Raw genomic sequence first — 21,064 nt, forward strand, 5'->3', positions numbered from 1 at the left:
TAAGTTCTACTTACATGTATTTCCTGTGCAGTGGATCCCAACGATCACAGTCACCTTTTATTCTCTGCTTGTCTTCCTCCCATCCATGAGATTCGTCTTCAAGACCAAATCTCCCCCCAAGCCTACTTGCGAGACTACTATCTTTAGCAAGTTTCACACTTAGTGCTAATGCTATCTGGTTCTCACCAGACTTAGCATTCTTTTCCTTTACCGTCTGACCTTTCAGCACAGTTTTTCCTCCCCTCACCCCCTTTTCCTTGGGGTGTTTTCAGTTAGGGGAGGAAATTAGGGTTTTCTTTTTATTGGCAACCACCTCTTTCCAAATTCTTAATGAGAAGTTACAAAATCTGATATTACTTAATCATTTCCTAACTTTAGAAATTAACAATACTATTAATCCAAACAGAAAATAACAATATTATCCAGTTTGTTTTCTTACAGTGGTAAATAAAATATTTACAGCTTTTCCGGGGACATTACATGTTGATACCTCTTAAGTTTGTATGAACCCCATGTTGATAATTAAAATCAGTAGCCTTGGGAGTTGCAACATTCTTGTTGCAATACCGAGGCTCGTCACTTTTTGGCGTCATTGTGAGGGAGGTGTCAAAGTATGCATTGTTCCCTTCCCTAGTTGATTCATTTCTTTTTACTTTTTGCAACAAAAAAACATAATTGCACTAGACATATTTCATTTCAAAAATAGAAAAGTGCATTGCATTAGTGTTTTCATTCAATCATAAAAACAAAAAAATCTCCAACACCAACCCACCCCCCCATTTGATCGCGTGGTGCAGTAAGAGCCACATCAACATTCACTTTTGCAGGTAGAAGAAGAAGATATCAAAGAATGTAAAAGAAACGGATGGAGATGATGATAATGATGAAGATCCTCTCGGATTTCCCATTCAAGATACTGATGGTAGTGTGCACATGAAGAAGATCCCTCCATCTTTTCTTCCAAAATTTCATGTTCTAAGGTCAGAGGATCCAGAAACCTTTCTCTTTGAATTTGAGATTGTTTGTAGATCTTATGGTTACTTATTAAAAACTCAAAAACTGAGATTGTTTCCAGCAACTTTGAAGGATATAGCTCTTAAATGGTTCATGAGTTTAGGGACTAATTCAATAAGATCATGGAATGATATGCAAAATATATTTATAGAAAAATATAAAGATCATGATCTTAAAGAAGAAATATTTAGAATGAATCAAAGAGAAGATGAGAGCCTTGAGGATCTAATAGAGAGGTTCATGTACAATGTTAAGAGGGGAAAACTACATCATTTAGGATCTGACACATTAAAAACCTTCTTACTTAGAACAATTAGGGATGAGTGGATTGATCTCCTTGATCTCGTGAGCAGAGGTGATGTATACCAATTATCATTTGAAGAAATTTGTGAAACATGAAAGCACATATCAAGAGGAAAGGCAAGAGTAGGTAAATCAGCATCAAGGTCGATAAGTCAAGCTAAACTTAGAAATTTGTTTGATGATTTTAAAATAGAAATTCTTAGCAATCTAACCAAACACGTAGAACTGTTAAGAATGCAAGCTGAGGAAAAAGAAGTTTGTGTTGTCCATGCAGAATCACATGATGTTAAACATTTTCCATCATTACCAAGGTTGAAGGAAGTTTACCAAGAGGACAATGGAGCAAGTCAATTGCCAATGCAACAATGTTATGTAGCTCCAAGAGGAGCATGGCAGCCTATTCAAGCTGATATGATACAAGAGCCTAATTCCCAATTTCAAGGTTATACATATCCACCTAAAGGTAATTGGAACACACCTTTTCCTTGGCAACATTGTCCATCTCAACCCCAAAACCAATCTTGGCAACAAGGTTGGCAAGGAACTTATGGGAGCCATCCACAATATCCTCAATATTTTTCTCAATACCCTCCATACGAAACTCCATGTTATCCTTACCATTCACCTCCACCACAACCGCAACCCCATCCACATCCATCTCAAATATACACTCCCACTCAACTACCTGTACCACCACTTCCAAACCCACACATTGAGGTAGCTCAGGCCACTTACAATGCTGAGGTACAACACTTCCAAACATCTCCTCTTAAGCTCAATGGTATTTACCATAGCTCAGAAAGAGTATTGCAAAAAAAAAATTCTCTTGATATCATTGAAGGACTACATCCAGAAGAAGAAGATTCGAAAGAAAAGATCAAAGAATCATGGGTTGCACTTGATGAAGAACAGAAATCAAAATTAGAGATTGAGAAAGCTCCCTCATAGTTACCATCAAATCCTCCATGTATTCAAGAGAACGATCAGCAAAAAGAGGAAGATTTGAAGGTCATGGTAGAAGAAGACATGAAGAATGATCCAAATAAGAAATCAACCCAAGGGCATGAAAGTTATATTGAGGTTTGGTTCCAGACAGTCACTAAGTTGCAACATCACTCTCTTCTTAAACTATGCTTGATCCTTTCAAATTCAAAGCATTTTATCACTCAAATCCAGGTACATGTCAAAGCGTACATTTCAAGCCTCCACATCATTTTATATATCATCTTGATGTGCACATGGCTCCATTGGAAGTATTCTTATACTTGAAAATGATTTTGTTTTTCAAGTGGAGTAGGGTGATTAAAAAAAAAAAAAACAGGTGAAGCCCTCCTTGGAGGTGCCTCATATTGGCTCATTGATTGAAAACCTCCATGAGGCAGTCAATGGGTTGGAAAAAATAAAAGAAAAAAGAAAAAAGAGGAAAAAAAAAAGATCCTAGGTGAAAACCTCCTTTGAGGCGCCTAGGCAGACCTACTAGTTGAAAACCTCATTGAAGGCTAGTAGGCCTAAAACAAAACAAAAAACAAAAAACCCTTTGCTCCATGCATCTCTTTGATGAATGCATGTACTCTCCAACATCTGCAAGCAACAAGAACAAGTTGTTACCAAAAGGAAAATTGGTCAATCCTAGTCAAAAGAAGTCAAATTTTAACTTTCTCCTCCTTTGCTCAAATGCTCCAACAAGGCCAAGGCTATGCCAATCCATCACCCTTATCAATTTCTACCATCCACCCATCATTCTCAAGCTTCTACCATTCAATTTGCTTGTTGTCCTAAAAAACTACGAGATGATATGTTTTACTACAGGATACAAAAATACATAGAGTATTAATTTGTTTTTGCCATAACTTGAAAACCATGCATCCATTTGCCAAGTTGTTGCAGGGGTAGATGCACATGGATGATGGTAACATGCTCAAGCAATTTCAGCAAATTCTAGTGCAAAGTTTTCAAGAAATCATCCTCCATCACCTAAAACCATTTTTGCATTTTCTCGATATCTGTGCATCCATTTAAAAAGTTGTTTCATGGGGAGATGAATATGGATGCTGGTAACATGCCTAGGAAATTTCAGCAAATTCCAGTGCACACTTTCCAAGAAATCAACCTCCATCACCTTCAGTCATTTTTAGTTTTTCTCAAGATTCATGCATCCACTGACCAATTTTTTTATGGGGAGGTGCATATTGATGATGGAAACATACTCATAAAGTTTCATGTCAATCCATTCTACCGTTTGGGCGATATGGACAAAACATTGAGTCATTGTCCTGAAAACCTACAGGATTCCCTGAGATCCTATAGGATACAAACCAACACCTACATGATTGGAAGTGAGAAATTTTAAAAGGTAAAAACAGAGGTTGGCTTCATCAAGCAGTGTTAAGAAGGTAGGCTCTGCATTTCCCCACATTTTTCCAAGTGAAAGGAACATTAAAAAAAAAAAAAAACCCTTCTAGTTTGTTGAAAGTGATTGCAGCATAAGGGAATTGTATACACATAATTTTTAAATTTGGAATCAGACATATACAAATCTCCATCCATCAGATAAAAATGACAGGGTGTAGCCATCAACACAGTGAGGATTCATCAGCACCCTCATGTGCTAGAGATATTCACAAGGCAGCTTAAGCATGGAGATCCAGAGGTCAACCAACAAAAGCAACCTATTCTAACCAAGAGAAAATGAATCTATCTAACAAAAATTAATTCATGAACTGAAGAAAAAACATATAAGTAAAAAACAAGAGGTGTTGGGCAGCTTGGGTTGGGCCCTAACCCAAGAGCTTCAGCCCTCTAAAAGAGATCAGTGCTGGCTCAGAAAATATTTCATCTCCATTATCAAAAATAATAGTCACATTACATAAATTGTCACAAGAGTAAGCTCGAAAATGAGTTGAGCAAGAACTGCAACAAAAGTGCGAAAATTTGACTAAAAACCAACTAAAATATTGAGCACCTAAGCCCTCCTATTTATACAACTGGAGCCTCCAACAGCTCTCCTAAAATCAAGGAGGCTCAGCTCCCAAGACTAGAGATAGACAACAATTCTTCTTCACTTGCTCGGCTGCCCCTTTGATGCATCAATGTGGCTGTTGTGCTTCGAGTTTCCTGAAGGAGGATTCGAGTTAGGGAGTAATAAATGAGGGGGACACCCTCCTACAAATCCTCTCCCTTGTTTCCCTTGAATATTGGCTGCCAAATGCTCATTAATCCTTTGACTTTGTACCAAAATTGACCAAAAATCTGCATAAAGCACACATTAGACTTCATGGCACAATGACTAACCGAATTCACTCTATTAGCATAAATATAATAAAAAACATGCAATAAACTAATGAGAATGGTGGATTAAGCTAAGTTAGGAGGCCAAAAGAGCCCATATAATTACGCATTTCTGGGGCTCATCAGTTGCTGCACTGCCTCCTCGAATGAAGAAGGCTTAGACTCTACACACTCCCTAACCAGGGCCATGTAACCAGTGTACCACTTGGGCGACCTCCTCTGTTTGCGTTGAGAAGATGGCTATCCCACATTCTCCCGCGCATCTAGCATCAACCTGTCAGCTTCCCTTGAGCATTTCCGCCCATCTCTGGAAGTCTCAGCATGAGTGGATGTCTCCACTCCCGGATCCTCTACATGCGGCTACTTCGCATCAATATGAGGCTCCTCCTCCTTGGGAACTAAAAGTTCCTCCTCTGAATGCAACTTTAGCTCCCTCTCAAGTGATACTCGCATGGATTTTTGCTCGTCGAACTTCAGATCCCTCTGTACCACTATCCTCTGACTGGTAGGCAGGTACACCCGATAGTTGTTGGGTGTATCCCTGTACCCCACAAGTATTCCCAACTCAGTTGTTGGATCTAGCTTCTTCTGAGCATCTTTGGTCACATGACAATAAACTGGTGATCCAAAGATTCGGAAGTGACTCACATTTGGTCGCTTCCCGGAAAAGGCCTCCATAGGTGTCTTCATTCCCAGTATACAGTGCGAACTTCTTTCTGCAAGTATACTGCTGTATTGCTTGCCTCAGCCCACAAATGCAGTGGTAGGCTTTGGTCATGCAACATCGCTCGAGCTGCTCCCACAATCAATCTGTTCTTCCTTTTGGCCACCCCATTCTGTTGTGGGTTATGGGTTGCCGTCAACTCCCGTTTAATTCCTTCTGCAGTGCAGAAGTCCTTAAACTATTGGGAGACATACTCTTCACCATTGTCACTACGCAAGGATTTTATTTTCTTTCCATATTATTTCTCTGCCAAGGCTTTAAAATCACAAAACCTCAAGCAGGTTTGATCCTTCTTTTGCATAAAGTAGATCTAGCATCTACGAGAAAAATCATCAATAAAAATAACATAGTACCTTTGTTTAGTGGTGGAGGTTGTAGAGAAAGGTCCACAAACATTTGAGTGAACTCGCTCCATGATTGCTCCAGCTCTACTGTCTCGATATGGAAAGGAATATTTCACATACTTACCCAAGGTACAAACTTTGCATGTATTCACCTGCTCTAGTTTTCCCTTGGGAAGTCCGGTAGAAACCTACTGCATGATCTTCAGGGATCCATGGTGCAAGTGGCCCAATCTTCTATGCCATAGCTTGCCAACATCTTGGCTCTGCACCATCTCAGCTTTGGAACTCAATGTAGCACAGTCGTCTACCTCTAACTTGTAGAGATTCATTACTCAAATCCCAATTCGTTTGGTCTGTTCAGTGCCAATATTCCTCAGGAATACCTTTCCTTTACTAAAGACTACATCATAGCCTTTATCTTCTAGCATAGCAACCGACACAATATTCTTCTTCACACCTGGTACATACTTTACATCAGTCAGGGTGAGAGGAGCTCCATGCTCCCTCTGAAACAAAACTGTACCTTCACCTGAAACACGGTGTTTTCCATCATCGCCCATATGGATCCGCATATGGAGATCCTTCTCCTCCAAGGTACTAAAAAGATTCTTGTCACTTGACATGTGGAATGAAGCTCCACTATCGAGATACCACACGTATCCCACCATGGATGAAACCATGCATGCGATAAGAGAGAAACCCAACTCAAACTATGAGGCCAATGCCTTACCATCAGATCCCTTCGAGGATCCCTTCTTGGATTTCTTCTATGGACAATTCGTAGCATAATGGCCCACTTCATGAAAATGAAAGCATCAAACTTTCGATTTGTCAAACTTCTTCCCACTATGGGAAGAACTAGATTTGGAATGGGACGCCTTCCCTTTCCCCTTCCTTGCCTTACTCGCTAAGGCTAGATTTTCCTCATCATCTTGCTTTGATGAGGATCCATCTCTAGTGCTTCTTCTTATCTCCTCCTGCATCAGATCTGACCAAAGTCGTTCCCAATCTGGTAGTTTTTCTCTTCCATTAACCGAGTCTTGGTAGTTATGCCAGCTCTTAGGAAGACCGAGGAGCGCAAGACTCACCATGTCATCATCGAATTTCATGATCCCTACACTTCCAAGATCATCCCTACAGGTGGTGAGCTTGTTTAGATATGTAGAGATTGTGTCACCATTTTCACACTTGATTTCCCGAAGCTTGTCTTTCAGCGCCAACTTCCTCTAATCGTTGTTGTTCTGATATAGATCTTTCAATGTTTTCCACATCGAAAATGGTGTCTCCTTCCCATGGAGGCTCGAGACAATGTGGTCTGGAACTCCCTCCAGGAGGATTCTCCTTGCTCTAGCCACACATTTCTTCAATTTCGCCAATTCTGTAGCATTAGCTGCTACGGGCTTGGGGGCTTCTTAATCAATGAATTACTTTAGACTGTTATCCTCTAATACTGCTTCTACGCGATCCTTCCAGGCTATATAATTCGAGTTGCCATCAAGGGCATACTGGAGTCTTTAACCCCTGAATGCCATTGGTGAAATTGAGATGTGATAAGAACTCGATTTCTATATTCAGGAACCTCAAACTTCGAACTTCTCCCTTCTTGTATACTGTTCTCTCCTTTGATCATCTTTGCTCCGATACCATGTAGAAATTCTCACTGTAGGTCAACAGATTATGCAATATACTAAAGCAAAATACAAGGTCTACTTCTACAACAAACTTGCGGAAGCTTAATCGATTTTGAGAAAGATAAAATATAACAAATATAACTGAGAATGAGAAAGCAATCACAAATGAACACAAAATAATACTCTGGGGAAAGCCTCAGCCTAAAACCCTAATCTCTGTATTATCATTCAAGTGGAAATATGTTCAGATTACAAAAAGAATCAGCTCACAAGCTATCCTTCTCTCTCTGCAATCAAACAATACAACTCACAGACTGAATAGACACAAGATATGCATTCCCTCAGCCCTCCAAGCCTCCTATGTCCTTGTGCAGTTTTCCTTGGGGTCCAGTGATGCCACCTGTGTGAATTGGCCTCATCACACACTCACTAAACTGAAGAAGTAACTGTGTAATCTCTAAGGAATGAATTCCTTCTGCATGTAAGAGATAGTCACAATGGAATATTCCTGCAACTGATAATACACTGTCCCTCCATTTGATCTCAACTAGGTCTTGGATTGAACTGACATGCATGAGTTATTTATGAGAGAATATTCAGTTATCTGAAGTGAAACAGTTACATGCATGCATGCATTAACTAACTAAACTCACAATTAGTTCAATAAACTATTTGAACTAATCTAACTGGACTTAACTCAGTTAACTGACCTAACTAATTACAACTCAAATTACAACTCATCCTTATCTCTTTAACTGAGGGATAAATTCCTCAGTCAATGGAGAAACTGTTGCATGTCTTCACATAGACTTCATGTTTGATTTTCTACAACTAATTAACTCAAGATAAATCAATTAATTATTTTACAAATAACTGCTAAGATCAAATTCGAATTTTACATTCTCTATTTTAGTTCAGGGACTAACTAAAATAGGAAGGTATCCTGAAATGTTATTTATAGCAGTGCTAAATTTAGCACTTCTATATTTATCATTTCTTGTTTCTATTTTCAATAGCAATACCGAGGCTCATCACTTTTTGGCGCTGTTGCCGGGGAGGTGTCAAAGTATGCATTGTTTTCTTCCCTAGTTGATTCATTTCTTTTTACTTTGTGAAAAAACAAAAAAATATTTGCACTAGGCATATTTAATTTCAAAAGTAGAAAATTGCATTGCATTATAGTTTTCATTCAATCATAAATAAATAAAAAAACAAAATTTCTCCAATGCCAACCCATCCCCCCATTTGATCACGTGGTGCAGTAAGAGCCACATCACCATTCACTTTTGCAGGTAGAAGAAGAAGATGGCAAATGATGTAGAAGAAATGGATGGAAATGATGACAATGAGTTAGATCCTCTCGGATTCCCCATTCAAGATACTGATGGTAGTTTGCACATAAAGAACATCCCTCCATCTTTTCTTCCAAAATTTTGTGGTCTAAGGTCAGAGGATCCAAAAACCTTTCTCTTTGAATTTGAAATTGTTTGTAGATCTTATGGTTACTTATTAAAAACTCAAAAACTGAGGTTGTTTCTGTTAACATTAAAGGATAGAGAACTTAAATGGTTCATGAGTTTAGGGACTAATTCAATAAGATCATGGAAGGATATGCAAAAGATGTTTCTAGAAGAATATAAATATCATGATCTTAAAGAAGAAATCTTTAGAATGAATCAAAGAGAAGATGAGAGCCTTGAGGATCTAATAGAGAGGTTCATGTATAATGTGAAGAGGGCAAAACTACATCATTTAGGACCTGACACACTAAAAAACCTCTTACTTAGAACAATTAGGGATGAATGGATTAATCTCTTTGATCTCATGAGTAGAGGTGATGTTTACCAATTATCATTTGAATAAATTTGTGAAACATGCAAACACATATCAAGAGGAAAGGAAAGAATAGGTAAATCAGCATCAAGATCGGTAAGTCAAGCTAAACTTGGAAATTTGTTTGATGATTTTAAAATAGAAATTATTAGCAATCTAACCAAACAAGTAGAAATGTTAAGAATGCAAGATGAAGAGAAAGAAGATGTTGATATTTGTGTTGTCCATGCAGAATCACATGATGATAAACATTGTCCACCATTACCAAGGTTGAAGGAATTTTACCAAGACGACAATGGAGCAAGTCAATTTCCAATGCAACTATGTTATGTAGCTCCAATAGGACCATGTCATCCTATTCAACCTAGTATGATGCAATAACCTAATTCAAAATTTCAAGCTTATGCACATCCATCTAAAAGTAATTGGAACATACCCTTTCCTTGGCAACATTGACCATCTCAACCCCAAAACCAATTTTGGCATCAAGGTTGGCAAGGAACTTATGGGAGCCATCCACAATATCCTCAATATTTTCCTCAATATCCTCCATACCCAACTCCATGTTATTCCTACCATTCACATCCACCACAACCACAACCCCAACCACATCCATCTCAAATATCCACTCCCACTCAACTACCTGTACTGCCATTTCCAAACCCACACATTGAAGTAGCTCAGTCCACTTACAATGCTGAGGTACAACACTTCCAAAGATCTCCTCTTGAGATCAATGGTATTCACCATAGCTCAGGAAGAATATTGCAAAAAAGATATTATCTTCATATCATTAAAGGACCACATCCAAAAGAAGAAGATTCAAATGAGAAGACCACAAAATCATGGGCTTCACTTGATGAAGAGCATACATCAAAATCAGAGATCGAGAGAGCTCCCTCATGGTCACCATCAAATCCTCTATGTATTCAAGAGAAAAATCTGCAAAAAGAGGAAGATTTGAAGGCCATGGTAGAACAAGACATGAAGAATGATCCAGATAAGCAAGAAAACCAAGGACATCAAAGTTATATTGAGGTTTGGTTCCAGAAAATCAACAAGATGGAGCATCACTCTCTTCTTCAACTATGCTTGATCCTTTCAAGTTAAATCATTTGCTCTCTGAAATCTAGGAACATGTCAAAGCATACATTTCAAGCCTACACATTATTTTGTCTATCATCTTGATGTGCGAATGGCTCCATTGGAAGTATTCTTATACTTGAAAGTGATTTTGTTTTTCAAGTAGGGTAGGGTAGAAAAAAAAATGAAAAATAAGAGAAAAAATAAAAATAAAATCTCAGGTGAAAACCTCCTTTGAGGCACCTCATATTGGCTCATTGATTGAAAACCTCCATAAGGTGGTCAATGGGTTGGGGAAAAAAGAAAAAAAGAGAAAAAAGAAAATATCCTAGGTGAAAACCTCCTTTGAGGCGCCTAGGCAGACCTACTAGTTGAAAACCTCATTGAGGTGGCTAGTAGGCCAAGAAAAAAAAAATGAAAAAAAAAAAATCCTTGCTCCATGTATCTCTTTGATGAATGTAGGTTCTCTCCAACATCTACAAGGAACAAAAACAAGTTTCCACCAAAGAAAGAAAATATAGGTCAAGCCTAGTCAAAAGAAATCAAATTTTGACTTTCTCCTCCTTTGCTCAAATGATCCAACAAGGCCAAGGCCATGCCAATCCATAACCCTCATCTATTTCCACCATCCACCCATCATTCTCAAGATTTTCCCATTCAGTTTGCTTGCCGTCCTAAAAAACTACACGAAGGCTTTGTTTTACTACAGGAAACAAAAATACATAGAGCATAAATTTATTTTTTCCATAACTTGAAAACCATGCATCCATTTAAAAATATGTTTCATGGGGAAATGCATATGGATGATGGTAACATGCCCAAGAAATTTCAGCAAATTCCAGTGCACAGTTTCCAAGAAATCAACCTCCATCACCTTCAGCCATTTTTAGTTTTTTCTCGAGATCCATGCATCCATTGACCAAATTATTTTTATGGGGAGGTGCATAATGATGATGGTAACATGATAAAAAAAATTCAGGTTAATCCATTCTACTGTTTGGGAGATATGGACAAAACAAGTCTCCTATAAGAGGTTGTCCTGAATTACTGAAGGAGTTTCCTGTAGTACTACAGGAAGTTCAAAAAATATACAGGAAAAGGGAGTTCGATGGAAAAATTATGATGCAAACCTGTTTTGGGATAGGAAAAAAAGGACATTGATTTCACCACATCTCAGCCAACACCCATCATGACCATGTCAATCTATGGCCACACCTTCCACTCATTCCAATACCTATTTGCCCTCCAATAGAGAAAGGACACAAACATTAAAAAAAAATGCAGCTACAACAACCTATTTGGAAGTAACAACAGGCTCCAGGCCTAACCTTCAATACTATGATTGAAAGAGGAGAAGCATATCTACAAGCATAATGAGACTCCTCCAGATCTCAGCAGAAATAGAGGAAGCCATCACCAGCACATCAACAAGAAGACAACCCGTCAACAAAATAGGATCAACAAAAAAGAAAAATGCACTCAAGAAGGTGTACCTAAGTCATGAGAAGCACAACAACATCAACTTAGCAGCAACATGCATGTCTCTCCAACAACCATCAGGTAAGTACAAGTATGCAATATTCTTGACCTCTTCTCTTGAGCATATTATAGTTAGAAATTTGTTGTCCATGCATGAGAGATGAGGTTTTATAAGCTAAGGATGGGTCATTAGTCTCAGTCGCCTTCAAATAGTTAATTTCAGCTCACTCCTTCACTCATGCAATGTTGAAAAGTCAAATTATGAACGGTGATGATTTCAAGCAATAAGGACAACAATTAAAAGAAGAAATTTTTGCAAAGGCCAAGTCACCACACCACTCCAAGCCCTCCATCCTCTTCAAATTTGTTACAGATCCATTTGGGCACATCAAATCCCAACATTCAGATTAGTGTTCTAGGGCTCATCAAACCATAAATTTAGTTGTTTCATGCCCTAAACAAGTCAACCCTTTGAATGCCTCCTTCCTATACAGTTTCATGACTTGAAGACATCCAGAAATTGCCTATAGAGGGACCAGCACAGGTAAGCCCTTATGAAGGTGCGTTGTAGAGTAGTTGAGTCCACTGCCAGGAAGCTTTGCAGAGAACTTAGGCTTCCTTTCACCTACGCTAGGCGAGAATGAGAAAAATTCAAATAGGGTTTGGGGAATATTCTTATCTTTTGGAGTCATCTAGAAGTTTCCCTGTCTTATCGACTCTTATGAGCTCGAAAATGGATGAGGAATGAGTTAAGGATCATCCTATCCTCTCATCCCTTCCTCCATGGAACTAATTCTAAGTATGGAAGGCCATTCAATGTCACCATTAATGACAAAAGTTCCTTCATATTCCTATAAATTGACCACTCATCTAAGTGATCAGGGGCTGGATTATGTTGAACTACAAGGAGATAATGCTGCTATGAGACTTGACTTTGGAACAAATGATGTGATGCCACAAGCTTGTCTTGCTTTTGATGTGATGTGGATGGGATCCAAGCTAGAGGAATGAATTTGAATCAGACACTGATGGTTGTAATTCCTTATTCTATCTAATAAAGTGTTTGAACTTTTTTCCATATGATGTCTTCTTTCATAATGATTATATGTATGAATTTCTTCTGTTTCCTTTCATTTATATTCAATGGATTGTATGCTTTGATCGATTTTCGTCTTCTGTTGTGTTGACAGGGTAATTTTCAAGCAGATTAAGTATAGGAAGGAGCGACAGAATCAATACAAGGGAGACGAGAGGAAATTGGAACTACGGGTAGGCCTTTTATCCTCTCTTCTTATCTATTTCTTATAGGGAATGTCTAAAACACTTTAAACTGTTGTTCTAAGCATAGCTACTTGTCTAGTGAATTAGTATTTATCTGTAGATGCTAAATTCTCCAAAACAAATTTGCAAATCCGTTGGAGAAGAATCCTCTTTCCTAGTAGCTTATCCACCTCCTAAGACATTCTTGTAGACTTTACTTGTGTTCAATGACTGTATTTCAGCCCTTTTACATTGAATTTTGGTCAAAAATTGAGGTTAGATGACTCTTGAGTGGCCTCTCAGAAATCAGCGCAGGCTTGGTCAGGGGACAGTGCTCTTCAGAGCACCTTTGAGTGAGAGACAGTGATCTGCAGCGTAGTGAGGCCCTCTTTGACCTGCGTTGATCAACCTTAGGTTAAATTCCCACCTTTGGAAAGTGTTTTTGCCAACTTTTCTCTGTTTGTTTGCTTGCTGATTGATCAATGAATGTCATGTCTCAGAGAACAAATTTTTATCTCCTTTGCCAACCCTAGTTTGATTTGATTGATTAATGTTTCTTTAATGTTTTCTTTGTCATTATCAGTCTATAGTCAAGTTAGAATATAGTTGACTAATCTTCATTCGAAAGAAAGCGTCATAAAGTATTCTCTTCCTTCGAATTATAACTCTCATAAAAGTCTTCGTTCTTATGAAAGATTGATTGATTGTATGTGCATATTTATTTTTGTTCATCATAAAATTAAGGGTTTCAAAAAGGAAAGCTTGCATCGTTCATATTGTAGTTTGTGAATGCTTTAAAGGAATAGCTAGGGAAATTGCATTAGATGTGCTCTTTGCTCTTTGTCAAAGATCTGATTGCTCTATCCCTACTAGCTAAGGATTTTCATTGTTAAATTGAATAGAAAGAATGCTTATCATATTAGTTGCATTTTAGGAATTGCAAACATACATCACATGGTGAACCTTGAAAGGAAAATTCTAAAGAAGATCAACTTAAAATTTATCTGAATTTACCTAATGGAGCATTGTCACTTAACAAAAAAAATTTAGAGGTCTAGGCTAGAGACGTGTTCCGGTGTTGTAAAACAAAGCCGCTGTCGCTAACTTGTCTACAATACATCCTGAGTGTGATACCTCATTCCACGTACGTGAGTATATCGTAGCTCGTTCACGCCTTCAGGTATATAGGGCGGTGTTACAGTACGTAAAGTATATGGGAATGCTCTCACTGTGCGGTTTTGCATTAGACAACGCTTATACGAATTGGCCCTGCACGTACTTTCGGGTATATATGGGAGGACAACACTAGGTTTCTATCCATCCTTAGGTAACCGAGTTGGCCACCTTGTACACTATGATACACCGAACAAAACATTCGGGGAGATTGCCTGCCTGTACTTCTCGGTTCGCCGGGAGGTATTCTGCAGTTCATAGTTGCTTGGTAAACCTTTTGCCTAGATTATCCTTGTTTTGTTTTGTTATGTTACTTTGATTAAAATAAAATTAATTGACCATGGACAACATCCTCCACGCTCGCTCCTTAGTTGATCTTAGGTTGAAACATATGGCAACAAATCCTGAGTCCATCGATCAAGGAATTCCTTTTGATAGGAATCCTAGTCCTTTCCCTCCTTTTGGAAATATTGGTGCTCTATATATGGCTACATTGTCCCTTCCAAGATTTACCATTGGATTGCCAGTATGGTTTTCTTCAACCTCCTTGGTTCAAAATGTCATAATTTCTCCGCAATCGAGTACTCCTCCAACTGGACAAAATCAAACTCTAGTTGATCCTAAAGTCGACCCTTTGCATTCTTCCTCAGTTGTTTCTTCCTCCCCTTCTTCCTCTTCACCTGGTGAAAGTATTGGTACTAGTAACCAGGTGCTTAAGAAGAAGAAGAAAGGGAAGAAGAAGAAGAAGAAGTAAATTCAATAGAGGGGTAACCAAGCAACCATTGCTTTGAATGCAACATCTGATGAGAAACCATCCATCAAGACTCACAAAGTTCGATATCCATGCAAACTTTGTGCAGGAGACCATCTTCTTCGAAATTGTCATGATATTCCTCAAATCTTAGAAGAATGGTCTTCTCGTTCACATCATCCTGTGTGTCATCAAATTCTGGAGATCATGTTGGTGACACACCATCAGCTAGTGGTAGTAAAGTTCATGGAAGAAAGGGTAAAGTTAAGTTTCCCTATAGGTTATGTGAATGAAATCACCCCGTTCACCTTTGTCCCTATCTGGACGAAGCCAAAAAATGTTGGATAACTGTTATGCTTCACCGCAGTGATTTCCATCTAGTTACAAGAAACTCTCCCTAAATCCTTCACTAGTTGATAAATTGACTAACCAAAATCAACTGTCGGTCAAACCCACTCTCTCTGAAAGTGAATCCTATGAGTCTATACCGAAGCCAAATCAACAGGTCGAGGTAACAGCTGACCCGGTTTCACCTTCAGTAAATTGTACCTCTCCCAAAGAGGGTGAATATGATACCACTTAAGTTCTTTTTGTTTCTTCAGATTCTAATGAACTTGGGGGCAGCCCTCCCATTCCATCAAGATAAGAGGAAAATCCTCCCTCTCTCGTAATTCAAGGGGTTAATTCTCCCATTTCTATGGTACCCCCTCCAAGTAGTCTGGCCACTTCCTACGATTGGAATCGACTGACAAGATTCTGTCTTCCTTCTTATGTGCCTTTCTAGATCATAGTACAGGTTTGTAATATGATTGTATGTGGCACTATTATAGATGAAGGTGCATCTGTGAGTATCCTTTCCTCAACTTCTTGGAAAGTGCTCGGTTCACTGCCGCTTGTGCTTGTTACCCAGAATCTGTTGGGTTTTAACAGAGGAACCAGTCAACCATTAGGGATCCTCCCTCAGTTACCTATTACTTTGGGAGGAAAAATTGTTTACCTAAATGTGATGGTAGTCCCAGGCCCTTTAGATTACAATTTACTTCTAGGGCGTGACTATGTTTATGACATGGGAGCTATTGTTTCAACACTCTTTCGAGTGATTTGTTTCCCGCATGAAGGCCGAATTACCAACGTTGACCAGCTTTCATTTCCCAGTCAAAATACGATTTCCAGTCAACCATCTTTCCTAAATGGTCCATTTATACCAATGGTAACATCCTCACCACGGGTTAATTATGTGGCAACCCGTTCCATACCTACATCATTTGATGATCAATTCAATGATGTCGTACATCATGTACTAGGGGAATTGGAACTAGATCTCTCCTTCATGACCTCTTATAATTTGTGATCGAGGAATTTGAGGATAGTTCCTAGTCTTGTGTCAACCTCGTTAAAAATGAAACCAAGGATATGAGGATAGTTTTTTTACTGTGTCAACCTCATTAAAAAAATGAAACAGGTCCATGAGGATAGTTCCCGGTCTTGTGTCAACCTCATTAAAAAATTAAACCAAGGAGTACGAGCAGAGTTCCTTATCTTATGTCAAGCTCGTTAAAAAATGAAACAAGGACTCGTGGAGCATAGTTCCTTGTCTTGTGTTAAGCTTGTTAAAAAATGAAACAAGGAGAATGAGGATAGTTCCTGGTCTTGTGTCGACCTCGTTAAAAAATGAAACAAGGAGTATGAGGATAGTTCCTGGTCTTGTGTCGACCTCGTTAAAAAATGAAACAAGGAATATGAGGACAGTTCTTGGTATTATATCAACCTCATTAAAAATGAAACAAAGAATCTGAGCAGAGTTCCTTGTCTTGTGTCAAGCTCATTAAAAAATGAAACAAGGTCCCAAGTTCCAAGTCGAGTCTTTCACTTGATCTCGTAAATGAACCTTCATTCAATCCACCTAGTAGCCATGAGTAGTCTATTTAGGTGAATGCAATGAAGCTTGGGGGGCATGCACCTAGTGGTAAATTTGAGTTTCCCTGTAGGTTATGTGAAGGGAATCACCCCATTCACTTTTGTCCCTATCTGGATGAAGCCAAATAAGTGTTGAATAACTGTCCTGCTTCACCGCAACATATTCCATCTGGTTTCAGGATATTCTCCCTTTCATCATGTTGGGGGCATGTAAATTGAATTCAAGCATAGTTCTTAGTTTTAATCTTGTGTAAAAATGAAACTGAATCCAAGCATAGTTTTTCGTTTCAAGCTTGTGTAAACATGAAACTGAATCCAAGCACAGTTCCCTATGGTTCAAGCTTGTCTAAAAATGAGCCCATTTCCATTTTAACCCTCGTGATTACCATTCTATCAGCCTCTTTTGTCAAATGAGCCTTGGTTGTTTTTATCCCATCGCCACCATCCCTTTGGCTGATCATATGTTTTCACTTGGTTGTTTTACCATTTTTGAGGAAAAGTTGCAATGAGTGGTCTTATTAGCCAGCCTCTTCACATAAATCAACATGTTTTGAGAAGTTCCAACATCACCAGAACCAGTTGCTATCATAGACACCACTCATTCCTCAAAGTGGAGTTCTCTTTAAGCTCTTTTCAGACTCTCTAAACATGAAAAGATTGTCGAGTGCTTGTCCTTTCCAGCTCGTTAATGGATTGGAAATGATATCTCTCTTGTATTATTTTACGCTTTTTCAGACTTGAGATATTAATTTATGAAAAATAACTTGTGGAGTTTTCTTTTTGTACCTTTTCAAACTCTCTAAACATGAAAAGGACTGAGTTATCTTTGTCGTTAAACTAGTTAAAAACATCAAATAGCGATAAACTTGTCCATCTAGACAAGACCGAGTTTCACTTTCGCTAGACTCGTTAAAACATCAAATAGCGATGGATTTGCCTGAAGGGTGAAATTATACAACAAGCATATGTTATCTTCCTCAATCTTAAAAAAAATAAAGAGGTACTGGTCAGCAATGATTGGGGAAAATGGAAAAAGGGGAAAACCACTTTATGGTAGCAGGTCGCTCTTGAACATGACACTTTCACTCCATCACTGTGACTATCTAGGTTGGGTTATTAGCTTGATGGTTATCACAATGTTGGTCTATCATACTGTTATCACTTAAGAATTTTAATGCCAAATTTCTCATACTAGCTTGATGGTAAAGATTCGGTGCTAGTCTAAGTTTGAGTTTTTGTTTGCCTTAGAGTCTGAGTCTTAGGAGTCCACTATGCATTCTCATTCACCACTGGTCTCATAATTCACACAATTTCCATGTGTCAGCTCTGTTCAAAGGTTATTATGTGCTACAAAGCTCTTTAGGTGATTTCGTAGTGCATAAGTCAGTTTTAGGTGTTTTCGCAGCGCAACGGTCTAGGTGATTTCGTACTGATCCATAGAAAATCTCACCCAGCTGTCATATTTATCAGAATCCTCATCATTAGGTCATTAGATGTCTTGGTATGCACGGGTTGCAAGTTTCAAAAAGAAGCAAAGAAAAAAAATACATTTATGAACTCCAAAGTTTTATTATGAAAAGGTAGTCAAATTCCAGAAGGTCTCTAAAGCAACTGAAAGCCTATTTTGGGAAATGGAAAGAGGTTTTTATTCCTAACAGACTGAACTAGAAAAATCTCCTTCAGTTTCCTCAAATACATTACGATCTGAGAGAAATTAATGACCAAAGTTGCGCTACGAAACTGTTGTAGGTGCAGTTTTTCATCTCCTGTTTTACACCTGTTTTTCAAAGACACATTCTGGGTGGTAGGGAAGGTTTTTCAAAAAACCAAGATAGGTTTTTGTTCAGCATGGATTGGTTCACAAAAGCCTCCTTCAGTTTTTCCAAATATGTTTTTTGTGAGAAGTTATGAGCTCTGTCCCAAGCCCTATTTTTCAGCCAGAATAGAAGCTTATATCTCATGTCATCTTCACTTACCATTATATTGGCAATGCAAGAAAAAGGAAGCAAGGCATCATGATTTAGTTCCAGAAAGGGGTTGGGAAATCAATCTAGATCAACTTCATACAATTGCAGACAGCAACACAGTGGCAATGGTTGTTATCAATCCAAGCAACCCATGTGGCACCACTTTTACCCATGATCATTTGGCTAAGGTTGCAGAGACAGCTAAAAGGTTAGGTTTGTTAATAATCTCAGATGAAGTATATGCTCATATTGTCTTTGGTAAGAAGCCATTCATTCCAATGGGATTCTTTGCATCAACTATACCAGTAATTACTCTTGGGAGCATATCGAAGAAATGGATGGTTCCTGGTTGGCAGATTGGTTGGTTTGTGACATGTGATCCAGATGGTATTCTGAGGAAATCTCAGATAACTGAAGGCATTATTGCAACCCATTTAATTGACTAGGCACTAGATAGGTTTGTTGCTGCAGCTGTCCAGAATCCTATGTGTAATCTCTCATTAATGGTTGGCACAACAGATGATTGGTGTTATGTGGAGGCATATGGAAAGAATGGGGTCCATATATATATTCAGTTTGAAAAGCTCCAAGGCACATGAAAAGAGACATTTCAAGATAGCAAAGGGCTCAAAATAGAAAAATTTTGGTCGAAACTGTGTCTTTTGGAATAACATAGCAGTTTCGTAGAGCGCTACGAAACTGCTGAAGATGATGACTAAAACTCAGCAATTTCATAGCGCGCTACGAAACTGCTGAAGCTAAAACAATCTGATATCAGTCAACCGGTTTTGAGATACAAGCGGAAATTTTGAAAGGGGAATATATACAAGGCATCATCTGAAGCTATCAACATTCAACCATGTAAAGACAGGCGGAGAAAATATGGAATCGAATCCAGCTTTAAATTTTTGTCATAAAGTAAACACACTTACCACAGTTCAAGATATGTCAAAACGGTTTGAAAGAGTTTTTGCCTTTACACATGACAAAGGTGGCCAGCACATCAAGGACGTGGCAATCTGTTCTATTTTGGGTAATCAAATATAAATGGCATGTTTCTTTGGATTCGAACATTTGAGGCAAACCAAAGACGGGTAAAACAGTGGTAATTTCCTATGTTTCAGGGCAATGGAGAGGATACGACATTAAAGGCCAACAAACAGCTACAAACACCTACCACAACCAAACTAAAAGAGACCACTTGTCAGGGAATAAATCCTGATTGTAATAAATGCTACATTCAGCATGATGTAGAATTAGAATCCTAATTGTTTTAGGATTCTAGCGCTGTCAATTAGTAGTCAGTTGTATTTATTAGTTAGTTAAAGGGTTAATAGGTGTCATTAGAAGTAGTTTTCGAGTTCCCTTAATGTTTAAGGAGGAATCTCGATCAGTTAGAATAAGAGCTCTATATATAGCTGAAACAGCAATGTAATCAGGGTTGGAAAATTTATGGAAAAGCTTGTATTTGGCCTATGTAAGACTCATTTTCAGTAATACATGCTTGACTTTACTTCTCAGGATTCATGAAGGATTTTTTATGTTCAGAATATGTGATGTTGTCCTTTCCTTAATTCTTACAGTGGTATGGATGTATAATCACTCAGAATTCAATGAATGTGCTCTGACTTCCTGTATACATGTATAAACTGTGTGGTCCCATATGAGTTTATGTTCTGAATGTTTAAATGCTGAATGCCCTGACTTCCATGTAGGGTTGAGTTCATTGTTATATTGAGGTGTTGTTGACTCCATAATCCCAATGGATAGTTTTGTTTAATGTGTTTCCACCATTCATATTTTTCACAGTTGTTATATAAGAGTTAGCCATCTTATCTTTAATCAAAATCATTAATCCATCAAGAGAGAGCCCTCTCAGGTTGAGGAGGCTAAGCCTCAGCCTAAAGTAGGTTGAAATAGTTACTTAGAGTCAACCTGACAAACAGCCTATCAGGATCTGATTTTGAGATAACATTTTTGTGCGTCTGCCGGGAGCCTAAAGTCTATTCATTCCCGAAATTAAGAGGTTGAACTTCTGAAGGTAGCAGGAGCTCAGACATCTATTTGAGGCTGCAAAACTACCTTGGCGACTCCACACATCGAATAAGAAATTGGAAGGTGACTCAACTGCTAGAAGATCAGTAGCTTGATGAAGTTTCAAGATGAATTCCACTGCAAGAATGAATGCCAGGTATGCTCCTATGAATCGGTCTCATATCCCTGGTTTTCCAAATCCTATGCCAAAGGTTGATTGGTTAGAGGATCTTCCGATATTCAAAGATGAAAAGAAAGACAAT

Source organism: Pinus tabuliformis, chromosome 9 (genome assembly GCF_031772625.1).
Source record: "Pinus tabuliformis cultivar Carrire ecotype Pingquan chromosome 9, CPIR1, whole genome shotgun sequence".
Classification (NCBI taxonomy): Eukaryota; Viridiplantae; Streptophyta; class Pinopsida; order Pinales; family Pinaceae; genus Pinus; species Pinus tabuliformis.